The 19,792-nt window shown below is 41.0% G+C and overlaps 1 long non-coding RNA gene across 2 annotated transcripts in view; it reads left to right on the forward strand.

Moving 5' to 3' along the window:
* The window catches only part of LOC122685585, a 97,192-nt gene that overhangs the window by 16,520 nt on the left and 60,880 nt on the right, over window positions 1–19,792 (forward strand). Inside the window, exons 4-5 of one of the 2 annotated variants that reach the window (XR_006338453.1) lie at window positions 2,581–2,854; window positions 8,410–8,781. This is a non-coding gene — a long non-coding RNA (uncharacterized LOC122685585). Of the gene's footprint in view, window positions 1–2,580; window positions 2,855–8,409; window positions 8,782–19,792 lie in introns of those variants that run through there. The other variant, XR_006338452.1, reaches the window with a different exon arrangement.

The following is a 19,792-nucleotide window of genomic DNA, read 5'->3' on the forward strand; positions in this document are numbered from 1 at the left end:
CTTTCTAACCACGATGGTTCCTTTTTCACTCACCAACAAATCTGTGTACAAGCCCCGAAGTCCAGCTGCAGAAGGAAAGGGGAAACTTGTAGTCTCTTTGAGCCCATCCAGGAGAATTCCTGGTGGCTCAGATGGTAAAGAATTCACCTGCAATGCAGGATACCCAGGTTTGATTCCCAGGTCTGATCCTCGGGTCAGGAAGGTCCCTTGGAGAAGGGAATGGCTACCCACTCCAGTATTCTTGCCTGGAGAATCCCATGGACAGAAGAGCCTGGTGGGCTAGAGTCCATGGGGTAGCTAAGAGTCAGACACAACTGAGTGACTAACACTTTCAGTATCATCACGGTGAAGAACTCACTCCAGCCCCTCACCTTCTCTTGTCTGGACTGTTGCAGTAGCCTCTCAGCATCCTTGAGTCTCATCCTCCTATGGACCTCCAGCAGGGGCTGCCAGACTCAAATCACACCCTAGGAAACACCCTTTAAATCTCCCCAGGGGCACTGTATGAATTACAGTTCCAAGCATGACACCCTGGGCTTTATCAACACAACTTGCTGGCTCAGTTATCAACACAACACCCTAGCTCATTTGTTCAAGAGTTACCCTCCATAAATCTAATCTACTCATTTTTCTCCCATTGGATTTTGCTTTTCACACTCTGGTTCATTATAGTCCCTCTGTTTGTTAGACCTTTTCCCTTTCTCATCTGCCTAGAGAATTTTCATTTATACTACAAATTTCAGTTCAAATAGCATCACCTTTGGGAAGCTATTTCTGACTATCTGGAGTAGTCTGAAATAACCATTCTTTCTTCTGTTTCACCACTTCAGTTCAGTCGCTTTGTCGTGTCCGACTCTTTGCGACCCCATGAATCGCAGCACGCCAGGCCTCCCTGTCCATCTTAGTTCATGTTTATTTCTATTTTTGCACACGTCATTGAATTGTAATGTGTGTGTGTTTATTACCACTAGATAGGATGTTGCTCACCAGTTGGCATGATGTTTTTGTCTTTGGGTCAGGGCCTGTACCTTCTTTATTTCCAGGTGTCAAACACATATTGTGTGTGTGTGTGTGTGTGTGTGTGTGTGTGTGTGTGTGTAGTTAGTTGCTCAGTCGTGTCCGACTCTTTGCAACCCCATGTTCTGTAGCGTGCCAGGCTTCTACTGTCCAGGGATTGTCTAGGTAAGAATACTGGAGTGGGCTTGCCATTCCCTTCTCCAGGGGATCTTCCTGACCCAGGAATTGAACCTTGGGTCTCCTGCATTGCAGTCAGATTTTTTACCATCTGAGCTACCAGGGAAGCCTGAAACACATATTGGGTACATAGAAACATTTTATGAAATTGAACTAAATAACCAGTTCTTGACAAAGAACTGAAGCCAGCAGTCAGGGTCACACAGTTTTGTTTTTTTGGTTTTTTTAAAATGTGAGTTGCTTTTGAATTAATGAAACAGTAAGACGTGCTTTGGCACAGCTATGTGGCATACCTGGGTTAAGTTCTAGTGCAAACAGCTGCGTTGCTGTAACTTGCCGTAAAACACCCACTTCACACAGGGCCGTGTGCGGTGGGGCCTGTGGAAGGGGGCCAGGCCCAGGGCTGGCAGTTACCTGAAAACACTTGGGTTAAGTTTCTATTGCCATGGCAGTTAGACAGCTTCTTATAATTATTCCCTTCAACTGGCAGGCTTGCCTCACAGGACATATTCTAACAGGGCTGGACTCCTGGACAGGCACCATCTGCTTGCCACCTTAAATGTTTCACTGCTCAGTACCACCCCTAGGTTGCCTGGGAACTGCCTTGCGAATAATCTAAGCCCATGTCACAGGACCACAAGTTCTAAATTATCAAGTATGTGGATAGACATGGTGACCAGTTAGGAGAACCCCAGTTGGGGTTATCACTACAGGTGTGGCCACTTCTCTCCTGTTAGATTGGCCTCTTTCTAATCCCACTGTGGAGCTCTGACAGTGAAAGATCAAACTCCCATAAAGACTTAGGCTGAGCCAGGATAGGAAAAGAAAGGAGTAAAGCCTTGGACACTCCTGGGGATGATGGAGGAGAAAATACCCAAGCCTCTGGAAGAATGGCGGTCTTGATCTTTGGCTTTAAATCATATGATCAATGCGGTAGTTGTTATTATTTAGTTGCTAACTTGTGTCTGACTCTTTCGACCTCATGAACTACAGCCTGCCAGGTTCCTCTGTCCATGGAATTTTCCACGCAAGAATACTGGAGTGGGTTGCCATTTTCTTCTTCAGGGGATCTTCCCAACCCAGGGATCGAACCCAGGTCTCCAGCACTGCAGGTGGATTCTTCACCATCTAAGCCACCAGGGAAGCCCAATGAATGAGATAGTCTCATTTATATCCCCCATCCCCTAAAGAACAGATGAACACATACAATTATTAACCTTCTTTGTTGTCAAGATAAGTATCTGAATCCCTGCTTCTAGAGCAGCACCTTCAAACGTCACTGATAAGTACTACTGCCTGTATTTGTGTTTTTCTTGATTCCATAATGAGACTGTAACTCTCTGAGAGCAGGACTCACATCTCATACATTTCTGTCTTTTCTAACAGAGTGTCTTCTACCTGTTCACACATGAAAACTATTGAGATTGGAGATCCTTGAGCATATATATTCCAAGTGTGGACCCTTGTCATCTAAGGAAAATGGACCTCTTAAAAGCAGCGAAGGAACAACGATGATTATGGAGGAGAATCCTAATTTAGCATGTAAGAGAGCACCTGTGGCTTTATTCAACTGCTGCTGTTGGCAATGAAGATACAATAATCATGCAATTTATTAGAAGCTTTATTAGGAATGACCACGGCTTCCCTGGCGGCTCCGGAGGTAAGGAATCTGCCTGCATTGCCGTAGACTGGGATTTGATCCCTGGGTTGGGGGGCTTCCCTAGAGAAGGAAATGGCAACCCACTCCAGTGTTCTTGCCTGGGAAATCCCATGGACGGAGGAACCTGATAGGCTAGTCCGTGGGGGTCACAGGGTTGGACACTACTGAGCAACTAACACTTTCACTTTTCAAAATGGAAAAAAATAATAAATCACAGTGGATAAGTAGGTCATTAGAGGTAGATGTTACCAGAGAGTACAGGATTTATTTTATCTTACAAGTTCCAACTTGGTAAGTGCATGGATTTGTTGAAGACTCTTATTATTAAAGCCCTACTAAGTGTAAGTTGCTATGCTCAGTCTTATTTAAAAGGGTTAAGAGGACTTCCCTGGTGGCCCAGTGGTTGAGATTAAAGGCTTCCATTGCAGGGGCCATGGGTTTGATTCCTGGTTAGAAAATTCAGCATGCTGCGTGGTGTAGCCAAAAAGAAAAAAAAAATTTTTTTTTTTTAATTAAAATAAAGGAGTTAAGAGAATTAGCACAGTGGAGGTCCTGTTTCTAAAAGTTTTTGTAAAAATGCAATGCTACAGGAAAGAACATCACCTAAACACAGGCCTCAAATCACTTGGCAAGGAGTGCTTGTCAGGTGAGCAGCGTGGCCCTCCCTATACTAATGGGTGCCCAGTGATGCTTCTCATCTAACAAAGCCGACAAGATACAACAAGCTGGTGGGACCTACAAATCATTTCCTTCCTGTTGCAAAACGCCAGTGCTGTCTGACCGTCTTTCACGCACCACAAACCGTTTCAGCACTCTGCCGTAGTCGGAAGCCTGCCTATCATAAAGGCCTATGGAGTCCATCCTATGAAATGTCAAAATATTGTAAATATTAGTGATGGGCCAACCTCAGAAGTGTTGGAGGTTTAGTCTGGGAAAAGGTCCAAGATTTTGTGTGCTTATGTAAACACTTTTGATCTTGAAAAATCGATCTGCAAATCTTGCAAGAACAGGTTCCCTCCCAAGGCTTACAGTATCATTTTGGTTTGGTGTACCCTGCATAGTCTTTTTTGGAGAAATTTTACTATTTATTCCTTTTCTATGTTTTGCATTCTGACCAAAGCAAAATGCACCAAGATATATGTATTTTATAAGAAAAAACAAATGGGTCTTCACTTTGCATGACAGTAACTTTATCTCTGAAAACTGGGCAAAAAGTTATTCACCAATTCTTATCTTACTAAAATTAATTCAATATTTCTGGTGACTTGTAATGCATAATTATACTTTGGAAGAAAATAGATAGCATTGAGCCTCTCATATAGATAGGAACAAATGTGAATTGATATTGAGGCTGAAACAATACATTGTTAGCATTTTGTATATTGCATTTGATTCACACATATTTGGACGTATGTATATAATATTTTCCATGACATTCAAACACAATATGTATTGGTAACTAATCCATCTGCTCGAACACATCAGTGAGAGTAAATAGCTGAAACCCTATTTATATATAGGGAAATGTGGTTTTTAAAAAAAGGTCCTACTAGAGTTCATTATCATATCTAGTAAAGTCTAGAGGAGGAGAAGTTATAGTGCAGAATCTCTCAAGTGTGTTCTTTGGGACATAGATGTGTAAGGCATAAGTAGTATTCTAAGACATAGGTTTTGGAACCGTAGATAAGCACAGTTCTTTACTCTAGGACTTTTCAGAACTTTTAAAATGCGAATGTTCAGTTGGGTTTTTCAAGTGGAGGATTTTCTTGAGACCCTCAGTGTTCATGAACCAAATTTGACAGCATGATGGTACAGTGGGAAGTGCATTAGAATGAAGATTTTAAAAGTAAGACTCATGTCCTGATTCTGACATTTAATTGCAGTATGACTTTCAGGAAGCTTCTAACTCTAAAACAAAGAAGTTAGATGGGATGATCTAACTTTAGTACAAGATGCTAAAGAATCTTGTGCTAAGTTTCTATACTAGGGCTATATGCTATTTTCTTTATTCCTTTGAGGCCTAGCATAGTACTTTACACTTGGCAGGGCTTTGATAAACATTGATTAAATTGAACATAGCCTTTTACATTTTAAAAATTTATTTTAAATTGGAGATTAGTTGCTTTAGAATGTTATGTAGGTTTCTGCTGTACAACATTAATCAGCCATAAGTATACATATATCACCCCCGTCTGGAACTTCCCTCCCGCCTCTCCCATTCCACCCCTCCACGTTGTCACAGAGCACCAGGCTGAGCTCCCTGTGTTAATCAGTAACTTCCTGTTAAGTATCTATTTTGCATATGGTAATATATATGTTTCCATGCTACTCTCTCAATTTATCCCACCCTCTCCTTCCGCCACTGTGTCCAGAAGTGTGTTCTCCATGTCTGCGCCTTTTAATTTTTAAGAATCATTAATCCAGCTAACTTTTTACTAGCTGCATTGTTTTGAGCAAATCATTTATTCTCTCTGAGCTTCAGTTCCCTCACTTATAAAATTTAGGCATTCGACTTGGATTTCAAGACTTTCTTACTGTTAGTAATGTTGTTAATATTCCTATAGCACATGTAGCCTTTTCAAATGAAACCTCACACAGGAGTCCAGTGCGTAAACCTAATCAGAAGTGGAGCTGCCCTGGTTCAGGGTCTGGAGACTCCACTAATTGTCTCCACCCAGCCCAACCTGAACTGATTTTCTTCCCCCTGCTCTTCAGGAGTGTCTGAGGAACCCCTAGAGCTCCTTTGAGCAATACTGATATTAATAATCCCTGAAGCTTCTCTTAGGTCAAACATCGTATACCTTCCTCTGGGAAAATATACAATTCTTATTCCCAGGACTAATAAGCTTTAGAGAACATCAAATGTAATCAAACCCCCTCCCTACTTGTAAAAAACTTTACCCTGTCATGAACCACGGTCTGAAACAAATGCAACAAAAATCAAGCAAGTATAAAAACTACAATTGATAGATCCCATCTTGGCTTAAGTAATATTTTTGAAACTCTAAAAGAGTATTTTTATTTCATTATGTATAAATGATCAGAAATCCATAAGAAATCTCTATCCTTGGAATAATCTTTATGCCAAAATTGAAAAAAATTATTGTACTTTATCATGGTTTAATAGTCCCTCATTACATAACTCATATAACCAAGAGTAGAAATAGAGATTTATAAAACCAGAGTGGAAGTCAGTTTATTAATTATCAATGCATATCACAATGGCTGAAAATTTAGCTCAGCATTTACATTAATATCTGATGACATGCTGGTGAAAAAATCTATTTCAGGGAAAAATATCTAGTGAGAAATCACTAGGAAGTATCTCAGTGACATTTTTACAAGAGACCTTAGGGCTTTTTTGCAGATGCATATTTTTAAAAAAGAAAAGATAAACAAGACTAGACTCTGTGTCTGAATCAGCCTCTTGGAAGAAGACAACTCTGGGTGATTCAGGGGCGATTGTCCCTGATTCTGCAGTGGAGAGAAGCCCTGATTACAACCAAGGACCCCAGGCTGTCTGACCCCACCTCCAACCCCCACATGAGCTGTGGGAACCCTGTGTGTTTATGGATCTCTGCTTTCCTCCCTCTAGATAAAGCAGAGTTGAGGCAGGGCTGGTTATGTCACTGAAGAAATCAACTTATCCAACCCAGTTTTCCCACATGCAAATGACATATTTATGTTAGGAGCTTGTTGATTTAGAAAACAACCGGCCCAGTGATTTGCAAATGATATTTTTATATGAAATTTTGCACCAGCTACACTTCTAGACTGAGCTACGACATACTCACAGAGGGGCTTTATTACCAAGTCTCTGTGGTATCCTGGGGAGGCAGCTTATTCTACAGGTTATGATCCCGGCATTGTGTTTAAAATCAGACAGAGGAAAAGAGCGAACACAAAGGATCCAGATGCCTCCAAAGTGAGGGACAGGCAAAAACCAAACCCACCTAGGTCTGAGATTAAGGGGAAAAGGCAAAGTTGTTAATTTAAGAAGAAAACCAGACCATGCATTTGTCAATTTTAATCTGGGTATGCAAAAAAAAAAAAGAGAGAGAGAGAGACATAAATAAAATCAGGAGATTATCTTTTGTGCTAAAGAGGCAATGTGTTAGAATAAAGTGCCTTTTGAGAATAATATGTGGAATTTAGAATATAAGAAGGGAAGGTAGGAATCCTTATTAAATCGTCTCCATGTCTTACTCAGTTTTAGTAAGTGTCCATTTCTGGGCTTCGCAACTTGAGAGAAACAGAAGACTTGGAGGGTTTTCAAAAGTGATTTAAAGCATGGAAAATTAACGTTTAGAAAAAAGATTAAGGAAATGGGCATGAATTTGAAGGAAAGGAAAGGAACTTCCCTGGCAGTCCAGTGGTTAAGACTTCCATTTTCGGTGCCGGGGGTGTGGGTTCAATCCCTGGTTGGGGGACTAAGATCCCACATGCCTTGGGGCATGGCCAAAGAAAAAACAAAATATTAAAATAAAGGAAAGGAAAAGCCCTTTGAACTTAAGCATATTTAAATAATTTGAAAGACTTCATTTTGGCCTCTCTACAGATTATTTTATAGAGAATTTCTGTTCAATAGAAGATCACTAATGCTGTTACAATCCTTTTACAACCAAAGTGTGAATAAACAAACACAGCAAATGAATTAAAGTTCTAGATGTGCCAACTATAGTTTTGCATTAATTATTTGTGTATAACATGGAATTTGCAACCTTGTAGTTGATGAGCATTAAAGTATGTTTATACCATGGTATCTGATAGTTGGATCTTCTCTTCCACAGTTATATTGTGTTCAGATACTGTATCAGGTTAATTTCTCTATGTGTTAGTATCAATTGACAACAGACCAGTAGAAAGATAAATCAGAACTTTACTTTAAAAAATCTGTATAACATGTTAGAAACAACCCAACTCTAAGAATTAGTTAGATGAAGCAACATCCAACAGAACTAAAATTAGTTTTCCATGATTTATGCAATACAGCCAAGAAGGGTGGAGGATGCTATACACAGATAAAGTTCTAGGTATGAACCTTGGTTCTTGATCCTTGGCCTTGAACAAGGTGCTCAAAATTCTCTGAACCTTAGAATTATCATCTATATGGTAAGAATCACCATGTTAATCCATGAAATTTTTCTTGGTAATTGAGATAAAACTTCTCATAGGATTGATGCAAGAATTAAGTGAATTAATTCACAGAAAGTATTTCAACAGTGCCTGGCAGATAAATATTAGACAATAAATATAATAATAATAAATATTAGGCATTATTATTATCATCAGGAGAGAAAGACCCTAACACAATGCCCAGCACATAGTAGAAACTCAGAAGTACTAGTTAAATCTAAATCTGATAGAATAGATTTTTAAAAGTGGAGGGATTCTTTAACATAGAAATGTAGGTATTAAAGGGAATGCATTAAAATGAGGTTCATAGCATACCCTTGCCTGCTGGGGCTGTTGTCATTGAGGACGATGTGCCAGTCCAGTCTGACTCTGGTACCCTGGGTGGAGGACTCTGACTCCATCTGATTTTCCTCCCACAGGAAGGATGACCATTCCCAGGCAAGGCTATGATAGATCACCTTAGGACATTGGCCTCCGAGGATGGGAGACTGAAACTTCCAGGTTGGGTTTTACAAGAACTCCTTGCAAGCTGACTTCAGAGGATACTTTCCAAGTACAGAAAGGCAACTAACATTTGGGCAGCCTACCTCTCTATCTAGCTTGGATATAAGATGACCTTTTGAATCTAAATATATGAAGAAAAAGCAAAAGGAACAGTGGATATATAAAAAGCCTTCCTCTAAAAAAAAAAAAAAAAAGAGGAATTTGAGGTTAAAGACCCTGAAACATGACAACCAGCAAACCTAAGAGATGACTCCAAAAAATCTCCCTAGTCCTGATTCATAACACAAGTGGTTATTTTAACCATGGATCTGCATTATATCAAATATTTATCTTATTTTGGAAATAAAGATTAAGATTGGTATTAAAAAGATTAAAAAAAGAAAGAATAAGACAGTGAATTCATGACCTTTCTGCAGAAATGCTAATCACTTTAATAACATTTGAGAAATAGCAAGCAGAGATCATCAGAACAATCAGTGAGGAAAATAACTCAACAAAAGAAGTTGCTCCTTTAACCCTGTACCCAGAGTTGGACAAAAGTCACATTTAAGAATTGTTTTCAAAGTGCCATGGCCATCCTTGCAGAAAGCCAGGGGAAGGAAGGGGCAGCAAAAATTGTAGCTGGTGCCTATGGATTTCCAATCTGTAACACAGAGTTTCTTTTGCCACACCTTAGGATTAACCTTCACCAATGTGGAGAGTAATGCCTGTATGTATTTTTAAGCTTCCTACTCCCACAATCATAATAAAAAGAACCACGCCAAATCAGAACAAACAGTAGATAACTGGAAGCACTCCCGTCAATCATTTGCATTCTGGTTGGCTTCCAGGTCTTGTCTAGGTCATATTATGACTCCTTTATTAGTGTTTTAGGTCACCAGGAGACAAGCAAGTGCATCCTATATCAGGAAGTGCAGTGAGCCCCGGGAGTGAGATATTTGGCTTTAGTAGGCATGGTGGCTGTGACTCGGAAATCCAGGGAAATGAGTTAAGCTCAGTCAGACTCCAGGCGCCGCGCTGCCTCCCAGCAGATAGAATGAAGTAGAATAATAGAAGCTTTCCTGCCATTCTCCACATTAGGCTGAATTCCGGTCAGGCCTTCCAGTTGGGTTTCTGGAGGCTGTTTTCTATTCAGCCTCCAGGCTTCAGGCTGTAATTCACAAGAAGGGGCTCCAGGGAAAGGCTGGCCCCAGGTTCAGGCGGGATGGTGCCAGGGGAGCCCTCCTGCAGGAAGACAGATTAAGGGGCAAGTGTGCCCATTTGGTGGGTGAGGGTGAAATTTAGTGCCTACTTTAGGCTCCGGAGAAGTGACTGCCTGGCTGACTGAGACCTGGCAACGCACATAAGCTTGAATACTTACATTTCCACCCGCTCCCTTACACAGTGACTAACCACATCTGCTTAACTCTAATGGAGAAGGAAAGAAAGGCAGCCGGGCCATCTCCTCCACCCACTGGGGACTCCATGTCCTGGTAAGATAAGCTCTTAGCTCGCCTGGTACGAGCCAGGCTCATTCTTTTCACAACACCATTCCTATTTAAGGTCCGAAAACTTCAGATGACCTCACTGACACATGAATCAGTCGCCTGAAAACTTTTCCTTTATGGTATGATAGTAAAATGCAGTTGTCAAGGGAAATGGAAAAGCTAGCAAAAGTCAGTTCAAAAAGAAGCTTTCTGTTTCTGTAAACTGATAAAAGTAAGTATCACAAAGGCGAAGTTGCCTGGATGACTACCTTCTCACTTCTAAGAATTCCATATTCACCAGGAAAATATTCAACATGCAGAAGGTTGAGATGGGATGCTGCGCTGTGATATTTGCAGTGCCAGACTTTATACAAATGTTCATGCGTTTGGTTTCGATGCTGCAAAAGATAAATGACTTTAAGCTAAGGAAACTATTTTTAAGAGAAAGCAAGAAGGGTTTGTGACCAATGCTCACTTGGCCCTTCACCTCTTGTCTGCTTTGCCTCCATGTGCTTTTCTTGTTTTTGTAAGTTAGTACTGACTCTATTTCTGTTCAGACTCTTTAGTTTTCAGAAGCTTAAATATACAGTCCTTTTTAAAACAAAAACGGAAGAAAAAAGAATTTTTTTTTTTGTTAATCAGCCTCTTTTTAAGAGGTGTTTCATCAGCCTCCTCTCCCTCTCTGTGGTGTTTCTCGGCTGCTCTCGGTAGTATAAGGTTCTATGCTGGCTGGCAGGATGCGCACTTGTTAGCTGAATAGAGTTTATCCACTAACATTGATCAATATAGGTTTTATTTATTTCCTGGGAAATCCAAAATGCCATCCAGAGAGTCTTGGTCAGGTAGGAAAACTAATAGAGTTATATAGTTCACAAATCAAGACAAGAGGGCCATCGGCAAGATTTATTGATAGGAGCCTTACAAATGAAAGCGAGTTCTCCAAAGTTTTCTGTGACAAACTGGCAACCTCAGAAACTCTTTGCTTATTAGCAGATGACATCACTAGTTGGCTTATAAGGACAGAGCAGTGATAGAGAAGGGAATGGATGCATAGCTCTTGCAGGGATAAGCTTACTTGCCCTCTGAAAGCCTCAGGGCCTAGCAAGGTGTCTGACACAAGGGAGGTGCTCAGCAAAGATCTATTGAATGACTGTTGAATGGAAAAGCTGACTAAGGCCATGACCATACATCACTAATAGTTAAAAGAAAGAACAAGTGCATAAATAAATGCACAGTTTACCCTTTGCAGCTATAGGAGACAATCGAGATTATGTGATCTTCAAGGCCACTTCTGGTGCTAAAATTCTGCATTGTTTTTTGGACACAATAGACTGCATTTTCTTCCCATCATGAGAGAGAGCTGAGCATTCTGGGGTCTTCTTTGGAGGACTTTGAGAGAGGTCAAGCCTTGAGAAGACGGTATTAAGTTTCCTATTGGTAGGATTTGGAAGGGCATGAGCATGTTGTTTTCCTGATACAGCAGGGCTTACTGAGTCAAGAGCTTGTTTTGAAGTCATCTTAAAGAGATTGCACGCACGCACGATGAGAAACCTTGTCTGGGGGCCCGTTTACGTCTGCATGTGCTACGGGTGTGGGGGTGGCTGTGTGCGAGTGCTAGATGAAAGAGGTTTCAGAACTCTGTTCCCGGCGCCTAGAGACATCCACGGTGGACACAGACCTCAAGCCAGAGGACAGTGCAGAGTGTGTGGTCTGGCCGCCTGAGCGGTCGGACCCACCGTGCACACACAGCCCCCAGCAACCTGCCACCCCAGGCCTCTCACTTTGTCACACTCCAAAATCGTGACTATGGAGGGCTGAAGGCTCTAACATTTGGTCAAGTACTCATTTCTGGTCATTTAAAACTTAGTCAGGTAAATAAAATATAACTTCTTGAGTACGGCCAGAGCTGTGGAGGGGCAGATGGGCAGGCAAGGGGGAATCTTTCTAATGACCAGAAAACCCACAAGGCATTCTGGACATCAAACATCAATTACAAAGTACCACTTTGATGAGCTAAGAGTAAGTGAATCAGAACCAGATGGATTAAATTCCCCTTGAAATACACCCAGGATTAAAAATTAAGAGAAGTAGTGCTAGACACCCTGCACTGTTTCAAATGCTCTGGCGAGCAGTCAGAATCACTAGAGAAAAAAAAAAAATCACTAGAGATATTTGACAATTAAGTGACTGTCCACCCACCTCTAGATTCTATTTTGGCTGCCTAAATGGTGAGAATTCTGTGTGTATGAAATATAGAAATGTTTATGGAATCTCAAGAGTGGGCAAAAGAGGAAAAATTCTTTCAATGTGTATTTTATTTACTTACTTAGGTAAATAAGTTAACATGAAATTTCATAGGGAGTGTTTATTAAGCTACAGTGGGTAGAAAAGAGCAGTTGCATATGTGTGCATACAGACTGGCCCAGGCACTTAATTAAAGACACTTGATCATGTTTGACAGGTCTGAATAGGTACTTAAAATGCGCGCACACACGCCAAGGCATCTACATGTCCATGTGATGCGTCCTGACCCTGACGTGTTGATCAGCCCTTCAGAGAGTTGCTTTTCTTAGTGATTACTCATTGACACATGACCCTCCACACGAGCGGCCTGTTCCGCTTGTGACAGCAGGCACGGCTGAACTGCAGGCTCTTCTCAAGCCTGATTCTGGCATCTCAGGACCCTCTGGCTTCCACGCACAGGCTGTGAACAAGCAAACAAGGGCTTCCAATTTTATGCCTCGTAGCCTTGGTCGTGTTCCTGCAACAGGGTTTGTTCTGTGTATTTACTCACAAGGCTCCCTTGGGAATGTCTGAGGCAAAGGTTTTAGATTCCCAGACAGTCCCTAAAGAGATAGTGATTCTTGCCTTATTAGTCCTACGCATAAAATGGTAGTTTATATATATGAGGATGATAACAAAAAGCACAGGCAACAAAATAAAAAAAAAAATAAGTAAGCTGGACTTCATCAAAATTAAAATGACTTTGGATCAAAGGGCACAAGCAACAGAGCCCAAAGGCAATCCAGAGAGTGGGAGAAAGTATTTCTAAAACATATATCTGATAAGAAGCAAATATCAAAATATATATACATAACTTCTACAACTCAACAAAAAAAGAAACCCAAAAAATCTGATTTAAAAATGAACAAAGGACTTGAGAAGACATTTCTTTGAAGAAGATACACAAATGGCCCAAAAGCACATGAAAAGATGCTCAACATCATTAATCAGTAGGAAAATGAAAATCAAAACCACACTGAAATGGTTCATTAGCCATCCTAATCATACTCCTTAGGATGGCTACTATCAACAAAACCAGAAAATAAAAACAAATGTTAGTGACGATGTAGAGAAATCTGAACCCTTGTGAGCTCTTGCTGGGAATGTAAAATATTAATGGTATGGAAAACAGTATGGCAGTTTCTCAAAAAATTAAAAACAGAATGATCATATGACCAGTAATTCTATTTCTGGTTATATACCGCAAAGAATTGAAAATAGTCCTCAAAGAAATATTTTTATGCCTATGGTCATAGCAACATCATTCACAATAGTCAAAAGAGGGAGCAATGCAAGTATTCACTGACAAATAAATGAACAAACAAAATGTGGTAAATGCACACAATGGAATACTACTTGGTCTTAAAAAAGAAGGAAATTCTGACCCATGATACAACATGGATGAACATGTTAAGGACATTATGCTAAGGGAAATAAGCCAGTCAAAAAAAGGACAAACACAGTATGATTACTCATGGGATGTATTTAAAGCAGCCTATTCACAGAGACAGAAAGTAGAATGGTGACTGGCAGGGACTGGAAGAGAGGAAAATAAATTTTTTTTGTGTGTAGAGTTTCAGTTTTACAAGGTAAAAAGTTCTGGAGATGGATTCTGCAGCAATGGGAATGTATTTTAACACTACTGAACTGTACACTTAAACATGGCTAAGATGAACATTACTCAGCCACAGAAAAGAAGGAATCTGAGCCAGTTGTCATGAGGAGGATGAACCTAGAGCCTGTTATACAGAGTGAAGTAAGTCAGAAAGAGGAAAACAAATATCGTATATGGATGCATATATATGGAGTCTAGAAAACTGCTACTGATGGGCATCAGTGGAAAGGCAGACATAGAGAACAGACTTGTGGACACAGCTGGGGAAGGCACGGGGGGACAAATTGAGAGAGGAGCCCTGAAACATGTACATCACCATATGTAAAATGGGTAGCCAGTGGGATTTGCTCTGTGACAGGGAGCTCAACCCACGGCTCCATGGCAACCCAGAGGGCTGGGAGGTGGGAGGGAGGTTCAAGAGGGAGGGGACATGTGTGTACCTATGGCTGATTCATGTTGCTGTGTGGCAGAAACCAAGACAACATTGGAAAGCAATCATCTTAAAATACATACAATTTTTTGAATGACTAAGATGGTGACTTGTATGTGTGTGTGTGTGTACTTGGTCACTCAGCTGTGTTAGACTCTTGGTGACCCCATAGACTGGAGCCTGCCAGACTTCTCTGTCCAGGGGATTTTCCAGGCAAGAATACTGGAATGGGTTGCCACTTCTTCTTTCAGGGGGATTTTCCCGACCTAGGCATCAAACCTGTGTCTCCTGTGTCTCCTGCATTGACAGGTGGATTCTCTACCACGGAGCCACCTGGGAAGCCCATGTTATGTGTATTCTGCTACAATTAAAAAAAAACACACATCAGTTTATTTGAGAGGCAAATTTTTTATTTATCTATTTTTAATTGAAGGATAATTGCTTTACAGTACTGTGTTGGTTTTTACCAAACATCAACATGAATCAGCCATAGGTTTACCCATGCCCCCTCCCATGCGAACGTCCCTCCCACCTCCCTCCCCATCCCACCCCTCTAGATTTTACAGAGCCCAGGATTGAGTTTCCTGAGTCATGCAGCAAATTCCCATTGGCTATCTATTTTGAATATGATAATGCATGTTTTCACATTAATCTCTCCATACATCCCACCCTCAATTTGAGAGGGAGATTATTAACAGAGCTTTAAAACCAGACTTTTAATCCATCATGAAGAGACTCTAGCATCATGGGATGTCTTTACTCAAAATGGATGATTCTCAAAGAATGTTAGCCTTTTAATATCTAGAAATAATATTGAAGGTAGAATTAAATTGCTGGGGTTTTTTGTGCCACACATATGTGACAAGAAACAAATACAGTTCAGGAATCAGGAATTATACAGAGTTCAAATGTTAGAAATTGGGGGAAGGGGAATTGGTAGCATGCTTTACATTTACTACCTTAAACCTTCATAATCCTATCAGTAAGTATTGCCTTCAGGCTACAGGTATGACTGCTCTAGGAGGTAAGTCCCTTGGCCAAAGTCACAGGTGATCAGTTGTGGAAATAGGACTTGGACCTAGGGCCTCTATTGCTACAGTGCATTATAACCAAGGAGAGAGGCAGGCCTAGAACTCTGGACAGTAATGGAGGCTCACATTTATGAACATGTTAGTAATGTAACTGACAGATGAGCAACTGTGACTTGCAGCTGGAGAGACTAAACATACAAACACTAGAGTCAATTTATCAAGAGTCATCCATGAGGTGCTATGAGGCATGGTCAGTGCATGCTGACTAAAGCCAGGGCTGCAGCTGCGGTCCTCTGGGACCTCTGTCTAGCTGCTCCTTTGAAGTCTGATCTACTTTGGCTGCGATTCCCCTGGGACTTGGTCAGAGTCAGATAACCAGAAATGGTGATCAGCAGGTAGGCTCTGGAGCCAGATAGCTGGGTTCAGATTCCGTCTCTGACTGTAGCTGTGTGATTCAGGGCAAGTTATTTAACTTCCCTGTGCATTCTTCCTCATCTACAAAATGGGGATTATAAAAAAAAGCACCGTGCTCATAAATGATTTGAAGATTAAATGAATCAATGCACATAATGTACTGAAATAGTTCCTGGGTCTTCCCCGGTGGCTTAGACGGTAAAGAATCTGCTTGCAATGCAGGAGACCCAGGTTCGATACCTGGGTTGGGAAGATCTCCTGGAGAAGGAAATGTAACCCACTCCAGTATTCTTCCCTGAAGAATTCCATGGACAGAGGAGCCTTGCAGGCTATAGTCCATGGGGTTGCAAAAGTTTGGACACGACTGAGTGACTAACATTTCCAGTTCCTAACACACAGCAAATCCTTCGTAGGTGTTAAATATTATTCTCTACCAATTGTTAGGGTTTCCCTGGTGGCTCAGTGGTAAAGAATTCCCCTGCCACTGTAGGAGATGCAGGTCTGATCCCTGGGTCAGGAAGATCCTGTGAAGAAGGAATTGGCAACCCACTCCAGTATCCTTGCCTCGGAAATCTCACGGACAGAGGAGCCTGGCAAGCTACAGACCATGGGGTCACAAAAGAGTCAGACATGACTTGGTGACTAAACAACAACAACAAACCAATTGTTAGAGACATATCACGCATCAGACGTGGTACCTAGGAAATCTGTTTTTTGTGGTTTCTAGTAATTCAAATGTATCTACACCAACAGAACAAATATGTTTATTGTATAAATTATACATGTAAAGTTCTACACCCTGAAGAAACAAAAGAAAACAAAGATACAGTATATGAACAACTTTTAAACATGTCTACACATTAAAGCACGTTCCTAAACTTATCACAAAATTATTCTGTTCCAGTAGTCTTCCTCAGCATTAAAAATTTCTGCTTGACTTTTTATATCAGTTTGTCTCTGAAAAGCTAGAGCAGGTTGCACAGAATTTTAAAAGAAAGAAAGAAAAGAAAGTTGCTCAGTTGTGTCCGACTCTTTGTGGGCCCATGGACTGTAGCCCACCAGGCTCCTCTGTCCATGGGAGTCCCCAGGCAAGAATACTGGAGTGGGTTGCCATTTCCAGGCAAGAATATCGGAGTGGGTTGCCATCTCCTTCTCCAGCAGATCTTCCCCACCCAGGGATCGAACATGGGTCTCATGAATTTCAGGCAGATTCTTTACTGTCTGAGCCCATAGGTCGTGGCTTATTCCAGGTATACACAGAAGTGAGCTTTAGGTTCTATTTACTCTTGGCCAGATGATTTTGCATATCTTTTCCCTGAGAGACATGATAAATGATTAAATGATGAGAAAGCTCTTCTTTGGTGGCTGCCCTCCTCCTTTCCCATCATCATGGCCACACTTCTTTTCATGAGGAGAAGGCAGTAAAGTGATCCAAGTAAACTTTGGGTTATAAACAACCAACTAATCAAGCCCTTTGTGAGGTGTGGTTGTATGTTGTGTGTGTAGTCAGCTTACATTTACAGTAATGTAAGTTGTCTACCAAGAGAAGGGTAAGAATTCTGGAACTAGAGATATTATTAAGATTTTTCATTGGCCTCTGAATTCTATGTTATTATTTTTTATTAAAAAAAATCATGTTTTGAGCCCTTATCATGTCCCAGATGGTATGCTAGGGATTTTATAAATATTAATAATATGGTATGTAACACAATTGGAGGAGGGCATGAAACCTAGTCCAATTATTCTTGCCTGGAGAATCCCACGGATAGAGGAGCCTGGTGGGCTACAGTCCATAGGGTCGCAAAGAGTTGGACACGACTGAAGTGACTTAGCAAGTGTAACACAATAACACTGTAAAAGAGGTTTGACTACTCCCATTTACAGTTGAAGAGACTAAAGCCTGCAGACTTAAATGACACAGCTGGTAAGTTTTGGAATTACTGAGCCAAAGATCTGACTCTAAAAATGAACTCTCAACCTATATGCTCTACCATTTCTCATTTACATTCTACAATCATTGACAGGACTTAAAATGGTTTCAGAAAGCAGACAATCAGTTATTGAAGTCTGTATAACCAAAACTGCAATTATCCTAAGAAAAAATTCTCGAAGAAGATAAAATGCCATCTTAGACATTTGAAGTTAGAGCAGAGGAACAATAGAATTGGAAGGGGTCTTTGGAGCCACTGAACTAGGTTTCCATTGCAAGAAACTCAGAAGACTGTTTGCCAAGCCTTTGTATAAATATGCCCAGCAGTGTGAAGCTCACTACCACATGCAGAAGCTGACACTCCCGTCAGACAGCTGGGATAGCTGGAAAGTGCTTGCAACTTCTTTATTATTATTATTTTATTATTGACTGTGCCAGGTCTCTGTTGCTGTATGCGGGCTTTCTCTAGTTGCCGCAGGCAGGGGCTGCTCTCTGATTGTGGAGCACAGGCTTCTCACTGCATTGGCTTCTCTTGTTTCAGAGCACAGTCTCTAGGCACACAGGCTTCAGTAGTTGCAATGCATGGGCTTAGCTGCTCCAAGGCATGTGGAATCTTTCCAGACCAGGGATCGAACCCATGTCTTCTGCATCAACAGGCGGGTTCTTAACCACTGGGCCACCAGGGAAGTCTTCTTGTTACTTCACATAAATCTGCTTTCCTGTGTCTTCCTTCCACTTTTTCTGGCTCTGCTAGAAATAAAATAATCTAATCTGTGCTCCACATAATAATCCCAATTTTTCATGTATACTTTGGTCTCCCAGTGTGACTCAAACACAAATTATTCCTGGCATAGTTGGAGGCAGTGTAGTGTAGAGGAAAGAACATATATTCTACAGTCAGAAAGTCTGTTCAAATTCTGACTCAATCATTTGCTTCTTCTGAGATCCTAGTGAAGTTACCTGACTTCTCTGAACATAAGTTTCCATATTTTCATAAAGATTTTACAGGACAGTTCTGAGGGTTAGGATGAGATGATAGATATAAAACGGTAGGCACTCAATAAAGATTAGCAGTTATTATAAATTAATCTTTTCTCTGGTGAAGGGTACAAGTGTTTTGCTACCCTAAGTAGGTTCATCTCAGACTATTGACTAAACTAAAGCCTTCTCTAGTCCATAGCACATGGGCAAGTGACCTTTGTGCATTTAAGTAGTACAACAAGAGAAAGTTTTTCAGTCGTATGTCAGTGGTTATATGTGTTATTGTTGGTGTGGTTATTCTGTGTGCATGTGCACATGCATGTATGTAGGTTCTCCAGATACATCTAACCACCTTATTTTGGCTGCCCAAGCTATATCCATTGATATAGCTCAAGTGTCCAAACAAGCTGGTATCCTGGGATACTAGGGTCTTAGGTAGGTATATGACTTAGATGACTTAAGATCAAGTTCTTCAACTTCCTGATAATCTGAATTCTCTCCTTAAAGAATTTCAGGGAATATCTGCCTTCTGTGTAATTCTACTGGTTTAGGAAGAGTTGGATTGGTAGTCATGTCATAAGGCCAGCTTTACAGAATAAAGTTTTCTTCAGACAGACATCTTCCCTTCCTTCTTAGCTCAATGCATATTTCCTAGTCCACCTTACAATAATAAATGCAGTTGGGATGAAAACATTTAGTTCTTTGCAAACTGCTTTTATGTCTTTTTCCACAGTGTGTGCTAAGTTGCTCTAGTTGTGTCCGACTCTTTGTGACCCTATGGACCATAGCCCACCAGGCTCCTTTGTTCATGGGATGCTCAAGGCAAGAATATTGGAGTGAGTTGCTATGCTCTCTTCCACAATTCAGTTCAGTCGCTCAATCATGTCTGACTCTTTGAGACCCCATGGACTGCAGCATGCCCAGTTTCCCTGTCCATCACCAACTCCTAGAGCTTACTCAAACTCATGTCCACTGAGTCGGTGATGCCATCCAGCCATCTCATCCTTTGCCATCCCCTTCTCCTTCTGCCTTCAATCTTTCCCAACATCAGGGTCTTTTCTAATGAGTCAGCTCTTCACATCATGTGGCCAAAGTATTGGAGTTTCAGCTTCAGCATCAGTCCTTCCAAAGAATATTCAGGATTTATT

Source organism: Cervus elaphus, chromosome 28 (assembly GCF_910594005.1).
Source record: "Cervus elaphus chromosome 28, mCerEla1.1, whole genome shotgun sequence".
NCBI lineage: Eukaryota > Metazoa > Chordata > Mammalia > Artiodactyla > Cervidae > Cervus > Cervus elaphus.